This window comes from Oxyura jamaicensis, chromosome 3 (genome assembly GCF_011077185.1).
Source record: "Oxyura jamaicensis isolate SHBP4307 breed ruddy duck chromosome 3, BPBGC_Ojam_1.0, whole genome shotgun sequence".
Classification (NCBI taxonomy): Eukaryota; Metazoa; Chordata; class Aves; order Anseriformes; family Anatidae; genus Oxyura; species Oxyura jamaicensis.
In genome coordinates this window covers 2,786,278-2,799,393 of record NC_048895.1, presented here as the reverse complement: position 1 = coordinate 2,799,393, position 13,116 = coordinate 2,786,278, and the positions used below count along the sequence as shown (strand labels likewise).

Below are 13,116 nucleotides of genomic sequence, written 5' to 3'. Positions count from 1 at the left end.
CTCTGAGGTTGAATGATTTTCTGTATTTAAATGGGAGTTGTAAGTAGATGAAGACTCTGTTTCTGGGCTTTTAAGGGGCGATGTATGGAATTTATATCATGGTGGAGAAGAGTCCTTCTTAGATGCTTACAGGGCTATTCTATTATCTCCTTTCAGTCCCCTCTTAAAACTCTGTTGAGACAGTATTATCTATAAACTCTGCAGCAGCCAGGCTGCTGGCTTGCTGAAGCCTCTGCCCACCAAGCTGACCAGTGTTATCACACTGGGTTTGTCGTCTGTAACCACACACTGTGCCTTGCCCTACATTTCAGGTACAAGCACTCTTGGAAGTGTTTTGTGTTTGCGTGACGCCTGGCATAATGAAGTTTTGACCTCAGATTGAGATCCTATACAATTGTTACAAGCAAGTATAAAAAGCATGCATATGTATGCATGTTTGTGATACGTGTGTATGTGTGTATTATGCACATAAGCATATAATTCTACATGTAAAATGCTGGAAAAAGTCGATTTTTTTTATGAGCATGTTTCAAAAACTTGCATTTTTGAGGAAACTGTGATTGCTATAATGTTTTTTTTTTTTTTTTAAATCATATGTTTTGCTATTAAACTGTTACAAAGGCCTCAATTTCTTTAGCCATAATGCTGAGCTACACCTTCCTGGGGCAGAACATTTGTGCAGCTGAATGAAGAGGCTCTCCAAGCAATTAGCAAGAGAAAGTGCAGGAGATCCCACTTAGAAACTTTCTTTCACCACTTCAGTTTTTCTTTGTAGGGACACTTCATCCCTTACTATGGTAATGATTAAAACTTCTTACGGGTTACACATGCATAGCTCTTTTCCCTTCACTAAAGAGTCAAAAACTTGCTTTCTTACTGTAAATCATGAATTTTCAATATGCATGTTGTGACATTAAGCCAAGTGAACTGTCCTGAAGTGCCAGAAGCAATTTCTTTCATATCAGATTGTCACCATTTGTTCTTGTTCTCCTCAGCAACAGAGGTACTAGAAGTTTTGTGCCTGGCATTGAACATGAAAAGATAGCAGTCCTGCCAAGGAACAAAAAGAAATATCAAGATTCATTTCAAGGTGTTTCATGTCTCTGCCTTTTGATAACCAAAGCCATCGAAGCAGCCAAATACTTATGTCAGGACTACTTAAATAGAGCCAGTTTTACATGATTGAGCTATAGGCTTATTGTATAGAAGGTCTGAATCACCAAACACCTCATTTTTAGCAGCACTGTTAACAATAAAAATAATACTTCATTATCTTTGTTGATAGTCAAGTGCATCTAGATTGCTTTTAAATTCCAGCTTCACTTCTGTAAATCAGGTTATGAATAAGGCATGCAGCAACACATTGATTGAAATAATTGTACCCTCTGCTTTCAGGAAGCAGGGAGATATTTGGGAAATATATCTGTATGTAAATTGCTTCTTTTGAGTTAGGAGGCATATTAATTTTTAAAAAGGTTCCGAGTGTCCCGTAAGACTGCAGATGTTTTGTGGCCGTCCTGGATTTGCTGTAGGATCCAGAGCCAGCTCCACCTCTCCCTGTGTCCAGACTCCAGACAGCTGCCTTGTTTGCCAGGACTGTAAAATGAATTTGAAAGATGCTGTATGCCTCTGCATATTAGTGAGTGGGTATGAAATGGATAAGAAAAGCATGCTCATTCAGTCTTTCTCTGTCTTTATGTACATAAACATAGTGGAGCCTCTGGGATGGCACTTCTCTTTTATTGTGGTAAATGTATTGACTTAAATGGTGATAACTCGTGTAGGGAGCTGACATTCAAATCAGAGATAGAGCATTAAGAAACTGATTTCTGTGTGGTTCAGACTGGACGTAAGCGCACTTTTTCAGTCCAAAGTGTATTTTATTGTGAACTATGTTCCTACATTTGAAAGTAATGTGAGCTCTTTATCTGACATTGGCAGTACTAGTGTAGGATTTCAGTGGAAGAACATCTAAATTGCACCAGTTAGACTGACACAAGTGTCAAACCTGTGATCAATTCTCACATTTACACATCTTTCCTTTTTGGTTTGGCTTATCCAGGAAAACATATCCCAGATCTGTAGTGGTGAGGTGGAAGTTGCAGCAAGCAGGCTTAGTGCCAGAGAACAGATACTGGTTCTTCCTTGCCATAGTCCACTCCTCTGCATTTCCAGCGATAGGCTGAGACATAATGATGCCTATCTAAAAGGGGAAGAGGAAAAAAAAGGTGCATAAGACATTAGATTTCCAGGATTTTCACAAAACTTGCTCTAATTATTTATTGTAATAATGCCAAAGCCCCAGATATTTTCCATATCTCTAAAGCTACTCTGGGTGCAGTTCAGTGGTGACTTGGGTTTAGTTGCCTTGCAGAGAGAGGGCCCCTTTTTTGCAAAACCACAGTTCAGTGTACGGCAGTACTAACTACACTGTTACGTGAGTCTCTGTATGCCTCTGTCATGCTTCAGTTTTCTCAAAATCACATCTCTGGGGCCTGATTCAAATCCTGAAAGTTTTCAGGCTTTTGTTGACATCCGAGAGGGGGACAAGGACAGCTTTCTGTCTCATCCAAATCTCAGCAACAGCAGAGGGCTTCACAAGTGAGAGTAGTATGCAGATTATATTGCAGATAGGGCCGGTCCATTGTTATCAAGTGAAAAATTAAATGATGCAATTAAACCCCTGAAACCTTCCCTCCACTGGAGCTCCCACCATCACCACGGTAAGCTATAGCTAGAAGATCTGCTGGCGTAGCCCCACAGAGCAGCATCTTTACGGACAGGCCTGCAGCTGGCTAGGTGTCATTTACTCATTAAATTCTTCAGGAGATGTAACAAAATGAACAAAATCATCAAAGTGTTTCTGCAGGGAGTCAGACCTTAAGGCGGCATTAGGTAACTTTCAGGAGGAATGCAAGAAGTGCCACAGCACAGCGACATGGGAAGCTGACAGAATCCTACAGGGAGCTGGTTAAAATCTACTTCACTTGAGTGGCCAGCCTAAGACCACAGAGAGGTCAATATATCCATAATTATTATTACAATTTTCTGTTTAAAATATGCCAAGATCTTAAGGAGGGAAAAAAAGAATTAAAAATAAAAAAACTAAATTACAGCTTCGAAGCATTAACTTGTCTAGTAGCTTCCTAATTTCCCCAAGGATCTAAGAAATAGGCATTAGGATTCCTGGAGCAAGACAAAGACTTTTAGAAGTCTAGATTTAAAATACAAAAGCATTTTATATTTGTTATAGAAATGGAGTAGCTGATTTTCTTTGTCTTCAACTACATAGATACTGGAGTCCACACAGTACTGGTAGATACAGGGAGGGTATACTTTATTTTTGTCTTCAGACTACCCTTCAGTATTTGGAAGAGAAAAACATATTTCCATTTTGTGTGTCTCTTTTGAAAATGTTTTGCCATGGAGAAAAATGACTTCTATTTCTGAATTTGGAAAGTTGTGGAGCTTGCGAATAATACCCATAGGATTTTTTCAGTATATTTATTTTCTTTGACAAATGAATGAAGTATAGTTCATGATGGTGACAATGAGGAAACATTACTGATACATTATGCAGCACTTCATATAATTAATTTTAGCATACTAAGTAAATAATTCTCCCAATGGCCTTATGAACTTGCTCGATAAGTATTATCTTTCCAAGGGTAAGTCACTGGCAGCATCAGTATTAAAAGAATGGGATGCTGAGTTCTAATTTTCTTTTTATTAATCCAGGGCAAGTTAGGATATTTATGTGGTAACTGTTCAGTGTCAATCCCATATGTTTATTGTGCCAAACAGCCCGTGATGTGCTAAGCACATCGTACTTACCCCCAGTTCAAACGCATGAGTAGTAAAATCAGGAGCGGTGCACTACCGTCCGTCAGAGAAGGCTCAGTGGCATGCAAGGACCATATAGTTTTCTGTGTGGTTTCTGTAGTTATCAAGGATGCTACAGAAGTGGCACACAGGAAGCTGGTTGAGATGATCAGATCCAGGAGAGTTTGTAATATACCAAGAGGTCGCCAGCTCCTGAGGCATCTGGGTGTGCACACAAGAAGAGCAGAAACATGAGGAGCTGAGCCTGGAGAACAGAAGTGAGGAATGAAATGTCACAGCCCTAAAGAACTGAATTCATCATGGGGAATTCCGTGTTAGACCTCACAATGACAGAAAAATTGACCACAGAAGTAAAAATTAGCAATTGGTTTGATGTGGGTTACCATAGCTCGAGTACTGGTGCTGCCTGTAAGCAAGGTACAGCTCCAGCAGCAATATGAACTTGCTGATTTGAAAAGAGCGTCTCTTCCAAGGCGATCGGCTCCGGGGCAGACGCGTTCTGCGGCAGAGCTAGGGATCGAGACGGACCCGCCTTTCTTTCCGGCTTCGAGGCCACTGGAGGCAGCCGAAGCAGCCGCCAGGGCCCGGCAGCCCTCGTGCGGGAGGCCGACGAGCCGCAGGCGGAGCCAGCAGCGGCAGTGGCGGGCCGCTCAAAGCGGGCGTCGTCGCCATTTTGCGGCCACTCGGCTCCGGGGCGGGCGCGTTCTGCGGCGGAGCCGGGGATCGAGGCGGGCAGGGCTTGCCTTTTTTTTTTTTTTTTTTTTTTTTTTTTCTGGCATCGAGGCCACTGGAGGCAGCCGGGAAGCCGCCAGCACCCGGCAGAGAAGGACCTGGGAGTTTTGGTTGACAGTCAGCTGAATATGAGCCAGCAGTGTGCTCAGGTGGCCAGGAAGGCCAACAGCATCCTGGCTCGTATCAGAAGCAGTATGGCCAGCAGGTCCAGGGAAGTGATTGTCCCCCGTACTCGGCTCTGGTGAGGCCGCACCTCGAGTACTGTGTTCAGTTTTGGGCCCCTCGCTACAAGAAGGACATGGAGGTGCTTGAGCGGGTCCAGAGAAGGGCGACGAAGCTGGTGAGGGGCCTGGAGAACAAGTCCTACGAGGAGCGGCTGAGGGAGCTGACACTGTTCAGCCTGGAGAAGAGGAGGCTCAGGGGTGACCTTATCGCTCTCTACAGCTACCTCAAGGGAGGCTGTAGCGAGGTGGGGTTGGTCTGTTCTCCCACGTGCCTGGTGACAGGACGAGGGGGAACGGGCTAAAGTTGCGCCAGGGGAGGTTTAGTTTGGATCTTAGGAAGAACTTCTTTACTGAACGGGTTGTTAGTCACTGGAATAGGCTGCCCAGTAAGTGGTTGAGTCACCATCCCTGGAGGTCTTTAAAAGACGTTTAGATGTAGAGCTTAGGGATATGGTTTAGTGGGGGACTTGTTAGTGTTAGGTCAGAGGTTGGACTGGGTGATCTTGAGGTCTCTTCCAACCTAGATGGTTCTGTGATCAGTATTAAAAGAATGGGATGCTGAGTTCTAATTTTCTTCTTATTTATCCAGGGCAAGTTAGGATATCTATGTGGTAGCTGTTCACAGTGTCAATCCCAGAAGTTTATTGTGCCAAACAGCACATGATGTGCTAAGAACATCGAACTCCCCCCCAGTTCAAACGCACGAGTAGTAAAATCAGGAGCTGTAAGTGGAGAGCTGTTCTTCTGGAGCTTGTGTGAGGGAAGGACACTATGTGCCTCCCTGGGTTTGCTGTGGGCCATCAGGCGGGTGTGAGGTCTGAGGGGACACCTTGGCCGCAGAGACTAATGACATTCCTGAATGTACAAAATGGGAAATTTCAAGAGAATGAGAGAGGCTCTGTTATGTCTGCTTTTGGCACTGGCGTGACTGCTGCTGGCATTCTCCATGAGTTCAGTTCTCTCCATAACTCAAGAGGGTACTGACAACTGGAGAGCGTTCGGAGAATAATGACAAGTGATTAAAGCATGGGAAATAATGTCTCGGCAGGGAGAGGGCCTCAAGGAGCTTGTCCTTGTACAAATGGTCTTTCCGCCTCCTCAGAGTACCTCATTTTCATCTCGTCCCCGGCAGTGGGATTGCGGGCGCTGACAATGACTCTGTTGCACCGTGGCATCACCGTGGCTTGGTGCTAATAAGCGCAACTTGTGCTGTGACTGCTGCAAAGGTCAGTGCACTATGTGCCATCCTAGCTTCCCTCCATCTTGTGAGCAAGCATCAGAACAAACCCAGCAGAGCCAGTTACATGAGATTCAATCTGTACTTTGTTTTTCTCTTGAGGCATTTCATTTCCCATTTTGAATCTACTGCAGTGCATAGGAGACAATGGCTGCTGTCCTTACTGCGTGTTAGCCGTGTACCTACAGGCACAGCACATTGGCTCAGGGCTTTATCGGGCTCCTGTTAATTTGTGCTGCGTGGGGTTTGGCTCGCAACAGAAAGGCATTGTCCATCGGACATGTAATTTGAAATGGTTTGTCTGAAAGGACGTTGTTTCCAAGGCCAGTGTTTTAGGCCTTTATGTAAATGCTGAATAACTTTTATCAAAACAGGGAAAGGAATAAAATAATTATAACCATATTGTTATTTGTAATTTAAATGTTGCCCTTAATGGGGTACACCGTAATAGAAGTTTTCAAGGTAAAATGTGTCCCAATTAAAAGGCATTATGAATTCTCTATCTGCTTATTTTAAGAACGCTGTATTAAAACCTACATACAGTATGGTACTTTTGTGATCTTATACCATTTATATGAAAAGCTTTAGTTAAATGCTTATCCTAATGGGAAGCTCAAAATTTTATCTCTAGCAGTGTTGTGACAACTGAGAGAATAAGCTTTACCAGTGTCCTTGTTTTGGTGGTTTGGGTTATAATTTGTTCACATCTATTACTGTGCAATCAGACAAGAAACTAAAAGAAAAGAAAAAATAACTCTATGCAAATTACTTATTTGAAAGGCTAAAAGCTAATAATATAGTGAAATCTATACAGTTGTGTTGAAAATTTTGCTTTATTTCTGAGGAGTTGATTAGAAGTCCATAAGTATTATTTTTCTTTGAAACTATGGGAAAAAAATAGAGAATATTGATATAATAGACGTTATTTATCTGAAGTACCTTTTGATATAGCTTGTCTTTTGATGATGATGGATTTGGGATCTTTTTACTCCATCTTATTTCAAGAAGTATCCTTGGGAAGCATAGATTTCAGAACTGTGTTAAAGCAATACATGTAGTATTACTTTAGGAATCAAATATCGTTTCTTTTCAAGCATTTCAGACTTTGTTCTGAAATTAGTTACAAGCTACAAAACACCACAAGAAAGAAAGAAAGAAAGATGTTATTGTTGGCTCAGTGGCTGATGACAGCAATTGAGAATCTGCTGAAAGGGATTTATACAAAACTGTAGTTTCTTAACTGCAGTTTCAGTAATATGGAACATGGTCTTCTGCACAAACATGGGAAAAGAGTAGGAAATTGTCACATAAACCAAACAAAATATTCTGTTGAAGTACAGTCTCCTGGAGTAAACTGTCATTACTGTAAGAATGGAGAAGCAATTACATCAGTTAAGTGCTTTGCACTTGTCAGTGCTCCTCGTGTTCTCCATGCTCAGTTGTAACTGGGCTGCTGGACTCCTGCTACAGACAGGGACACAAGCAATAGCATCCAAGGAGGGAACAGCGTGTAAAGGAAAAAGTGTCAGAAGAGGCTGCAGAAAAACCTGCAAGGTCAGCTTTTCTCTCTGGTGATAACATCCATATTTAGTGCTCTCTTAATAAGAACGATAGCCATAGTTCAACTCTTCTCTTTAAAAAAGATGAAGCATGTAATGTGCTTTATCATTTTTAAACCATTCTTATTTATAGGAGAAAAAAACAAGAGATTTGTTTCCTGGATGAAAGCATAGCTCGATATTTATTTAGTGTTTTTGTTTGGATGCATATTTTAATACTTTGACCGTACGTCTGAGGAAAAGGAAGGTGGGGACCACTGCCAGGTGGGTGAGAGAGGCAGCAGGGCCTGTGAAGGAAATTAGACAGATAAATATGAGCTTAAAGTCTCTAAATGAATCCGCTGAGCAGTGCGGTAATCCTGGGTAAGCTTTGCTCTTGGCAAACATTTATTCAGTGGCCATTTAATAGCTCCTGACTGACAGCGTGTCCGCGGCGTAGGCTCGGTCCTGCCTCCCCCCGCCCGTCACTCGAGAGAGTTTCCTCGCCTGCGAGCTGCGAGGGAGAGAGGGTGAAGCTGCTCTTTCTGAAAACTCCACTTGAACCAGGGTTCAAGGATAAATATTACCTCCCCTCGGATATGTTAACTATTTTTTAATGATGTGATCTGATATTTTAACAGTGTGCGCAGTGCAGCAGAGCTTTGGGTTTGTTGTTTAAATATCTTTGATGGTATGTCATAACAAATTAGTTTCTAAATGTTGCCAATTTGGCAGACAAAGCTGATTATTTCCTGCAATCACACTGCATATGTGCACAAGATTATAATTAATGACCAGGGATGCCAAGCACACTTTAATAATGATCCTTCAGCATTTAAGGGACTGTTAGAGTTATTGGCATTTGTGCCTTGTGTTGCAGAGGATAGGGGCAATGAATACTGATAGATCTATCAGTGTCATAGAATCCAATAGTTTCCTGATTTTTCTTATAAATTGGAGGATTCACTGGGAGTTATTGACAAAGCAGCTGCAGTGAATATTAACAGTGTTTGTGCTGCTTTCACTGAAGCAGTACGAACTCCTAATTAGATTGGAATTGCTCTTTTGGCAACTTCGCATGGCGGTTTTCCTTTAGCATATTGTCCATTTTGTGTAAGGATTATAAGGAAATCAGCGATGGATTTTTGAAGAGCACCAGAATGTCAAGACAGCTGAGGGATGGATCGGAATAAAAACTAAAGTGGAAAGACACAATGGATTTTTGAAAAGAAAAGGAAAGAAATGGGGAGGTAAAAAAAGGGTAAAGCTTGTATGCAGCCCAGCAGAAACAGGACATGGATCCAACTTCAGTGCTCTTTCCTGGATGCTCAGAGAAACATCTCTCTAGAGATGTTATAACACTACATTTGGGGCAATGAGAGGGAGAAAAAATGCTACCAGCTCCAGTCCACTGCTTGGTTAGCTTCAGTGCCTCCCCACCCTCCTTGCTGAGGATAGCTTCTCCTGGGCAGGACGCAGCTGTGGCAACAGCTTGTTTTTTATTTCCTCAGTACTGCCCTGGCACCGAAGGTTGTCCTTCGAGTTGAGGGTGAGCTGTTTGCTGCAGAGGGTTGTTGGTGACGTGCAGCGAAGGCAGCACAAATCTGCCCTGGGCTCATGGTGCGGCTGGGTGTCCCTGCTGCTGCCTCCCGAGGGACAGGGTGGCATGTTTCTGGCCCTCTTCCTTTGGGAACCTCACCCAGCGGCGCGTTCAGCTTTCCCAAAGGGGAGGATACAAGGAAGGAAGAGGGGTTAGGGATGGGATGGGGGATATGATGGAAGTTAACAGGCCATGTGAGCCTTTGGGGGTGAATTCCATTCAAAGCTTGCAAAAAGCCATTATTGAATTTCACACACATTATTACACACGTGGACTTGAAAAATCTTACCTCTCTGTCTGAGGCAGAGGTAGATTTCCTGAATTTTTCTGTACTTTGTATGATATCAAAACCCTGACCTGAGGTCTGTTTTATGGGGATGGTTACCATTAAAGCAGTCTTTGATCATCAAGCCTGAATACGTCTCATAGCTTCCCTGTACTGTTTATGTCTGCTGATGTTCACCACACGCTCGGTACTCTACTTTTCGAATTGAGCTCATTGAAATTGTTAGCAGTAAATGAATTCTTGTTGAAAGTATTTTTTTTTCCAATTTGAAACATTATGGGTGAGCTCTTGACTATGGACGTTAGTGCTAACATTTCTGTAGATGTTTGGAATCACTGACTTGACACCCAACCATTTAATCCATTAACAAGCTTTTTTATTTTTTATTTTTTTAAACTAGAATGGTATGATTCAGACTCTGGGAAAAAAAAAAAATCTTTAAAGTTTATCATAGATTATTTTGCATATTATTTGGTTCTGTTTTTTTCACTCATTTTTACCTTTTCACCGCTTGATTTCCAATATGAACTCAATAGGATTCTGTTTAAATACATGTATTTATTTTAACGTGAGTTTATTTTACAGAAGAGACTTCTAAACAGGACAGACCTCAGCTGACTATCCTCTAGCAACTTGCCTTTTTAAGTCAGAGTTCATGGAAGCAGGTTTGCGGATTGCTATGTGTGCCTCAAGTTAAAACCCAGTCACCTCAGGTAGCTGTGAGGGAGCACTTTCACACAGCTTGCGTAAGAAAAGGAAAGCTGTGCTGGTGCTGATACATCTCATTAAGGCAAACCCACAAAGTTCCAGCTCAGTTTGACTCTGACTTATGAAACAGAACAAAATATAAGTGATGACTTTGCAGACCAGCCACATACCTGAGAGGGAAGTGGAAGCAAATGTCCTCAGCCCGCTGTGAACTGAACACCTCGTGTATTTTGTGCAAGGCAGTGCTGGGGAAAAAAGCAAAACAAACAAACAAACAAAAAAACAGGACTCCAGTCCTGAGGCCTCTTAGCAGTTTAGTAAATGCTGGTGCCTCTTTGAGTATAAAGAGCAGATCTATGTAGGGTTAAAGAGCTTTATTTAAAACTCTGCCAGGCTAAGTTGGATGCTTGGTGTGCAGGTCCTCAGCTGCTTCTTCCAGTACAGTAAAGTGCAGATCTGAACAGTTTGGCTGGGTGCTTGCAAATTGGAGAGAAAGAAAAAAACATCACCCCTTGGGAAGGTTTACAGGGGTTAGTATTGCCAGAACACAGTCCCCAGGGCTGGGCTTCTGCCCCTGCCCTTGGCCGCAGGAAGGTCAGCTACGCAATCTGCGGCTCAGCTCTCCGGTCGCTAACACACGTGACAACGACACTGGGCAGTCACAGTGTTGCTGACTGGGAGATCTACCAGTAGAGAAACAACTGCCTAAAACCATTATACGGCTATTATTCATTAATATAAGGGAATTAAATTCTCATTGGTGATAAAAATTGTAAAATGCAGTTATATTACGAGAAAGTAATAATATAATTGAGGTCTAGTATAAACAGAGGTGCCAGCATATGAGCTCTCCTGGTATTGATCAATACCCATCTCTCACTGTAATTGTTCCAGTTTGTTTACTGCTGTGTTATGTGAGTTATTGATCTTCTCTTTCTAGCTTCTTTGTGTTCTTCCAGTTCCTAATTCATTTTTGCTTTTAGAGAGTTTAAATAAAAGCTTGAAAAGGATTATCAAGCTGAGCCTTGAGAAGGCATTGCTTAAAACCAGCATCCATGCCAAAAAAGAAAGAAAAAAAATACTATAATAATAATTTATAGTCCTGATGACCATTCTAGCTCATCAATGAGCCGCCTGGTAGGGACAACAAATTAGAATAATTTATGGCCTGATTATGAGAGGCCCAGCATGGCCCTGCTCAGCATTGTTCAGCGCTCTGCATTCACTGTCTGTACTCACGGCGTGGTGGGCTGATCCTCAAAGCTTTCTCTCATTTTTTTTTTTGTGCAGAGGGGAAGGCAATGTCCATCTCTGTACCCAGCTTTCACTTTAGATTTTGTGAAAGAACACCGACACCTGAGAGCATACCCAAAATGTCTTTGGTTGCCTTTGGATGCTGAAGCATTGCGATCATCTGATGTGTCCCTCGATGGGCAGGAAGCCTCCTACCTCTCGCTTCAGGTTGCAGTTGATCTGGAGGGGCATCCTGGGGATGGTAGAGCCCATTAGTGCAGGGTCAGCTTTCTTGCGGCATGGCAAATGCAGCATCTTGCATCTGAAAGGAGGAGATGTACTCAGCTTAAGCAGCCGTAGTGCTGCCTCCAGAATTGTCAGGAATAACTTGGAGTCAGGTAACTTGTTTAATTTTTGAAACTCCCTGAGTGCGTTTTTCTTAATTGCAACAATGCTCGTGTTCACATAACCAAAGCTCCCTAGCAAGGGAACAATCACGCTGTAGTTTTACATCGTGATGTACTTTAATGTCTTTGCATAAAATGAATTTGCCCCTTTCTGAGCAGCTCAGTTTTCATATTTCTTTTCTCTTGGACCTCATTTCAGTGGAGCGCGTTCTTCTTGCTGTACGTTCCCACCTGTGGCTGCTGCACTGGGTTTTACCTGCCCCTACAGCCTCTGCGCTTTCCCAAGCTCCAGCATCTCCAGGAGCATCCCTGGGCAGGCAGACAACTCGCATGAAGGGCAAAACCTGGCCCTACATTTCCTCTTGACTTAGCTCTGGTGCAACATACAAATGACAGTGATCTTTCAAAGCTAAGAAAGATCTGATGTCATCACTTTTTGTCATGCTATCTGGAAGTATCTTTTTAATGTTGAATTTGAACAGAAATTAGATGCTCTGCAGGTTAAACTTCTCCTTTCTCACACCTCTCTTCTTGCCTTGGCTGCATCCCTCAGGTTTATTTTTGCACCTTGCTAACTTGTTTCCCTGCCTTCTTTGCAGACTGCTGCTTTAGTTGTCCCTTGGCCCCTTCGTTGGCATTCTCCAGGACAGCCTTCCTTTGAGGAAGGAGAATAACCCAGGGAAGCACGGTGTCCACGAGATTGCCATGGCTGTACAAAAGCAGACAAACTGTGAGACCCCTTGTATATGCTGTGTGTCCACGTGTGCTGGCTTCACGATAGGTGAGAGAAAGGAGAGGGATGAGACACATAGCAATGCACTCTGGGCCCGATCCCATACCTCTTGGTTTGTTAAGCTGCATCACCCTAATTTCAACAATTTCTTTGGCATATGTGAATGACAGTGCTCTGAAAAGCAGAACATGTATTTAGAAACCTGGAAGAATCCTCTTAGGAGTCTTTAAGTTTTAAACAACCTTGCTGATCAGATGATGAATATTCCTATTGCTGAACTTTTGACATTTTTCTTCATAACTTTATCAAGACCGGATAGCAATAGCTTTAAGAGTGCCCCTTCTTCTCCTTTCTCCCCTTTCATCCCTATCAGCAGGTATTAAAATGGCCTGTTTCCAGGTAAGAAAAATAGATGTCATATAATATATCTGTGGTTTTCTAAATGGCTTACACATCTCATTAACTTAGTATTTTTTCCAGTGGTCACTTTAGATTTATTACTTTCAAACCATAATTTTTTAAATTTAATTTTGACCTGGCATTACCCTAAAATTAAATCCTGATCTACCCTCCAC

At 42.5% G+C, this 13,116-nt stretch overlaps 1 long non-coding RNA gene across 2 annotated transcripts in view; it reads left to right on the top strand.

The window, feature by feature from the left end:
- The first annotated feature begins 3,652 nt into the window (after nt 1-3,652).
- The window catches only part of LOC118164707, a 33,521-nt gene continuing 24,057 nt past the window's right edge, over nt 3,653-13,116 (top strand). Inside the window, exons 1-2 of one of the 2 annotated variants that reach the window (XR_004749623.1) lie at nt 3,653-3,668; nt 11,459-11,799. This is a non-coding gene — a long non-coding RNA (uncharacterized LOC118164707). The remainder of the gene's footprint in view (nt 3,669-11,458; nt 11,800-13,116) is intronic. The other variant, XR_004749624.1, reaches the window with a different exon arrangement.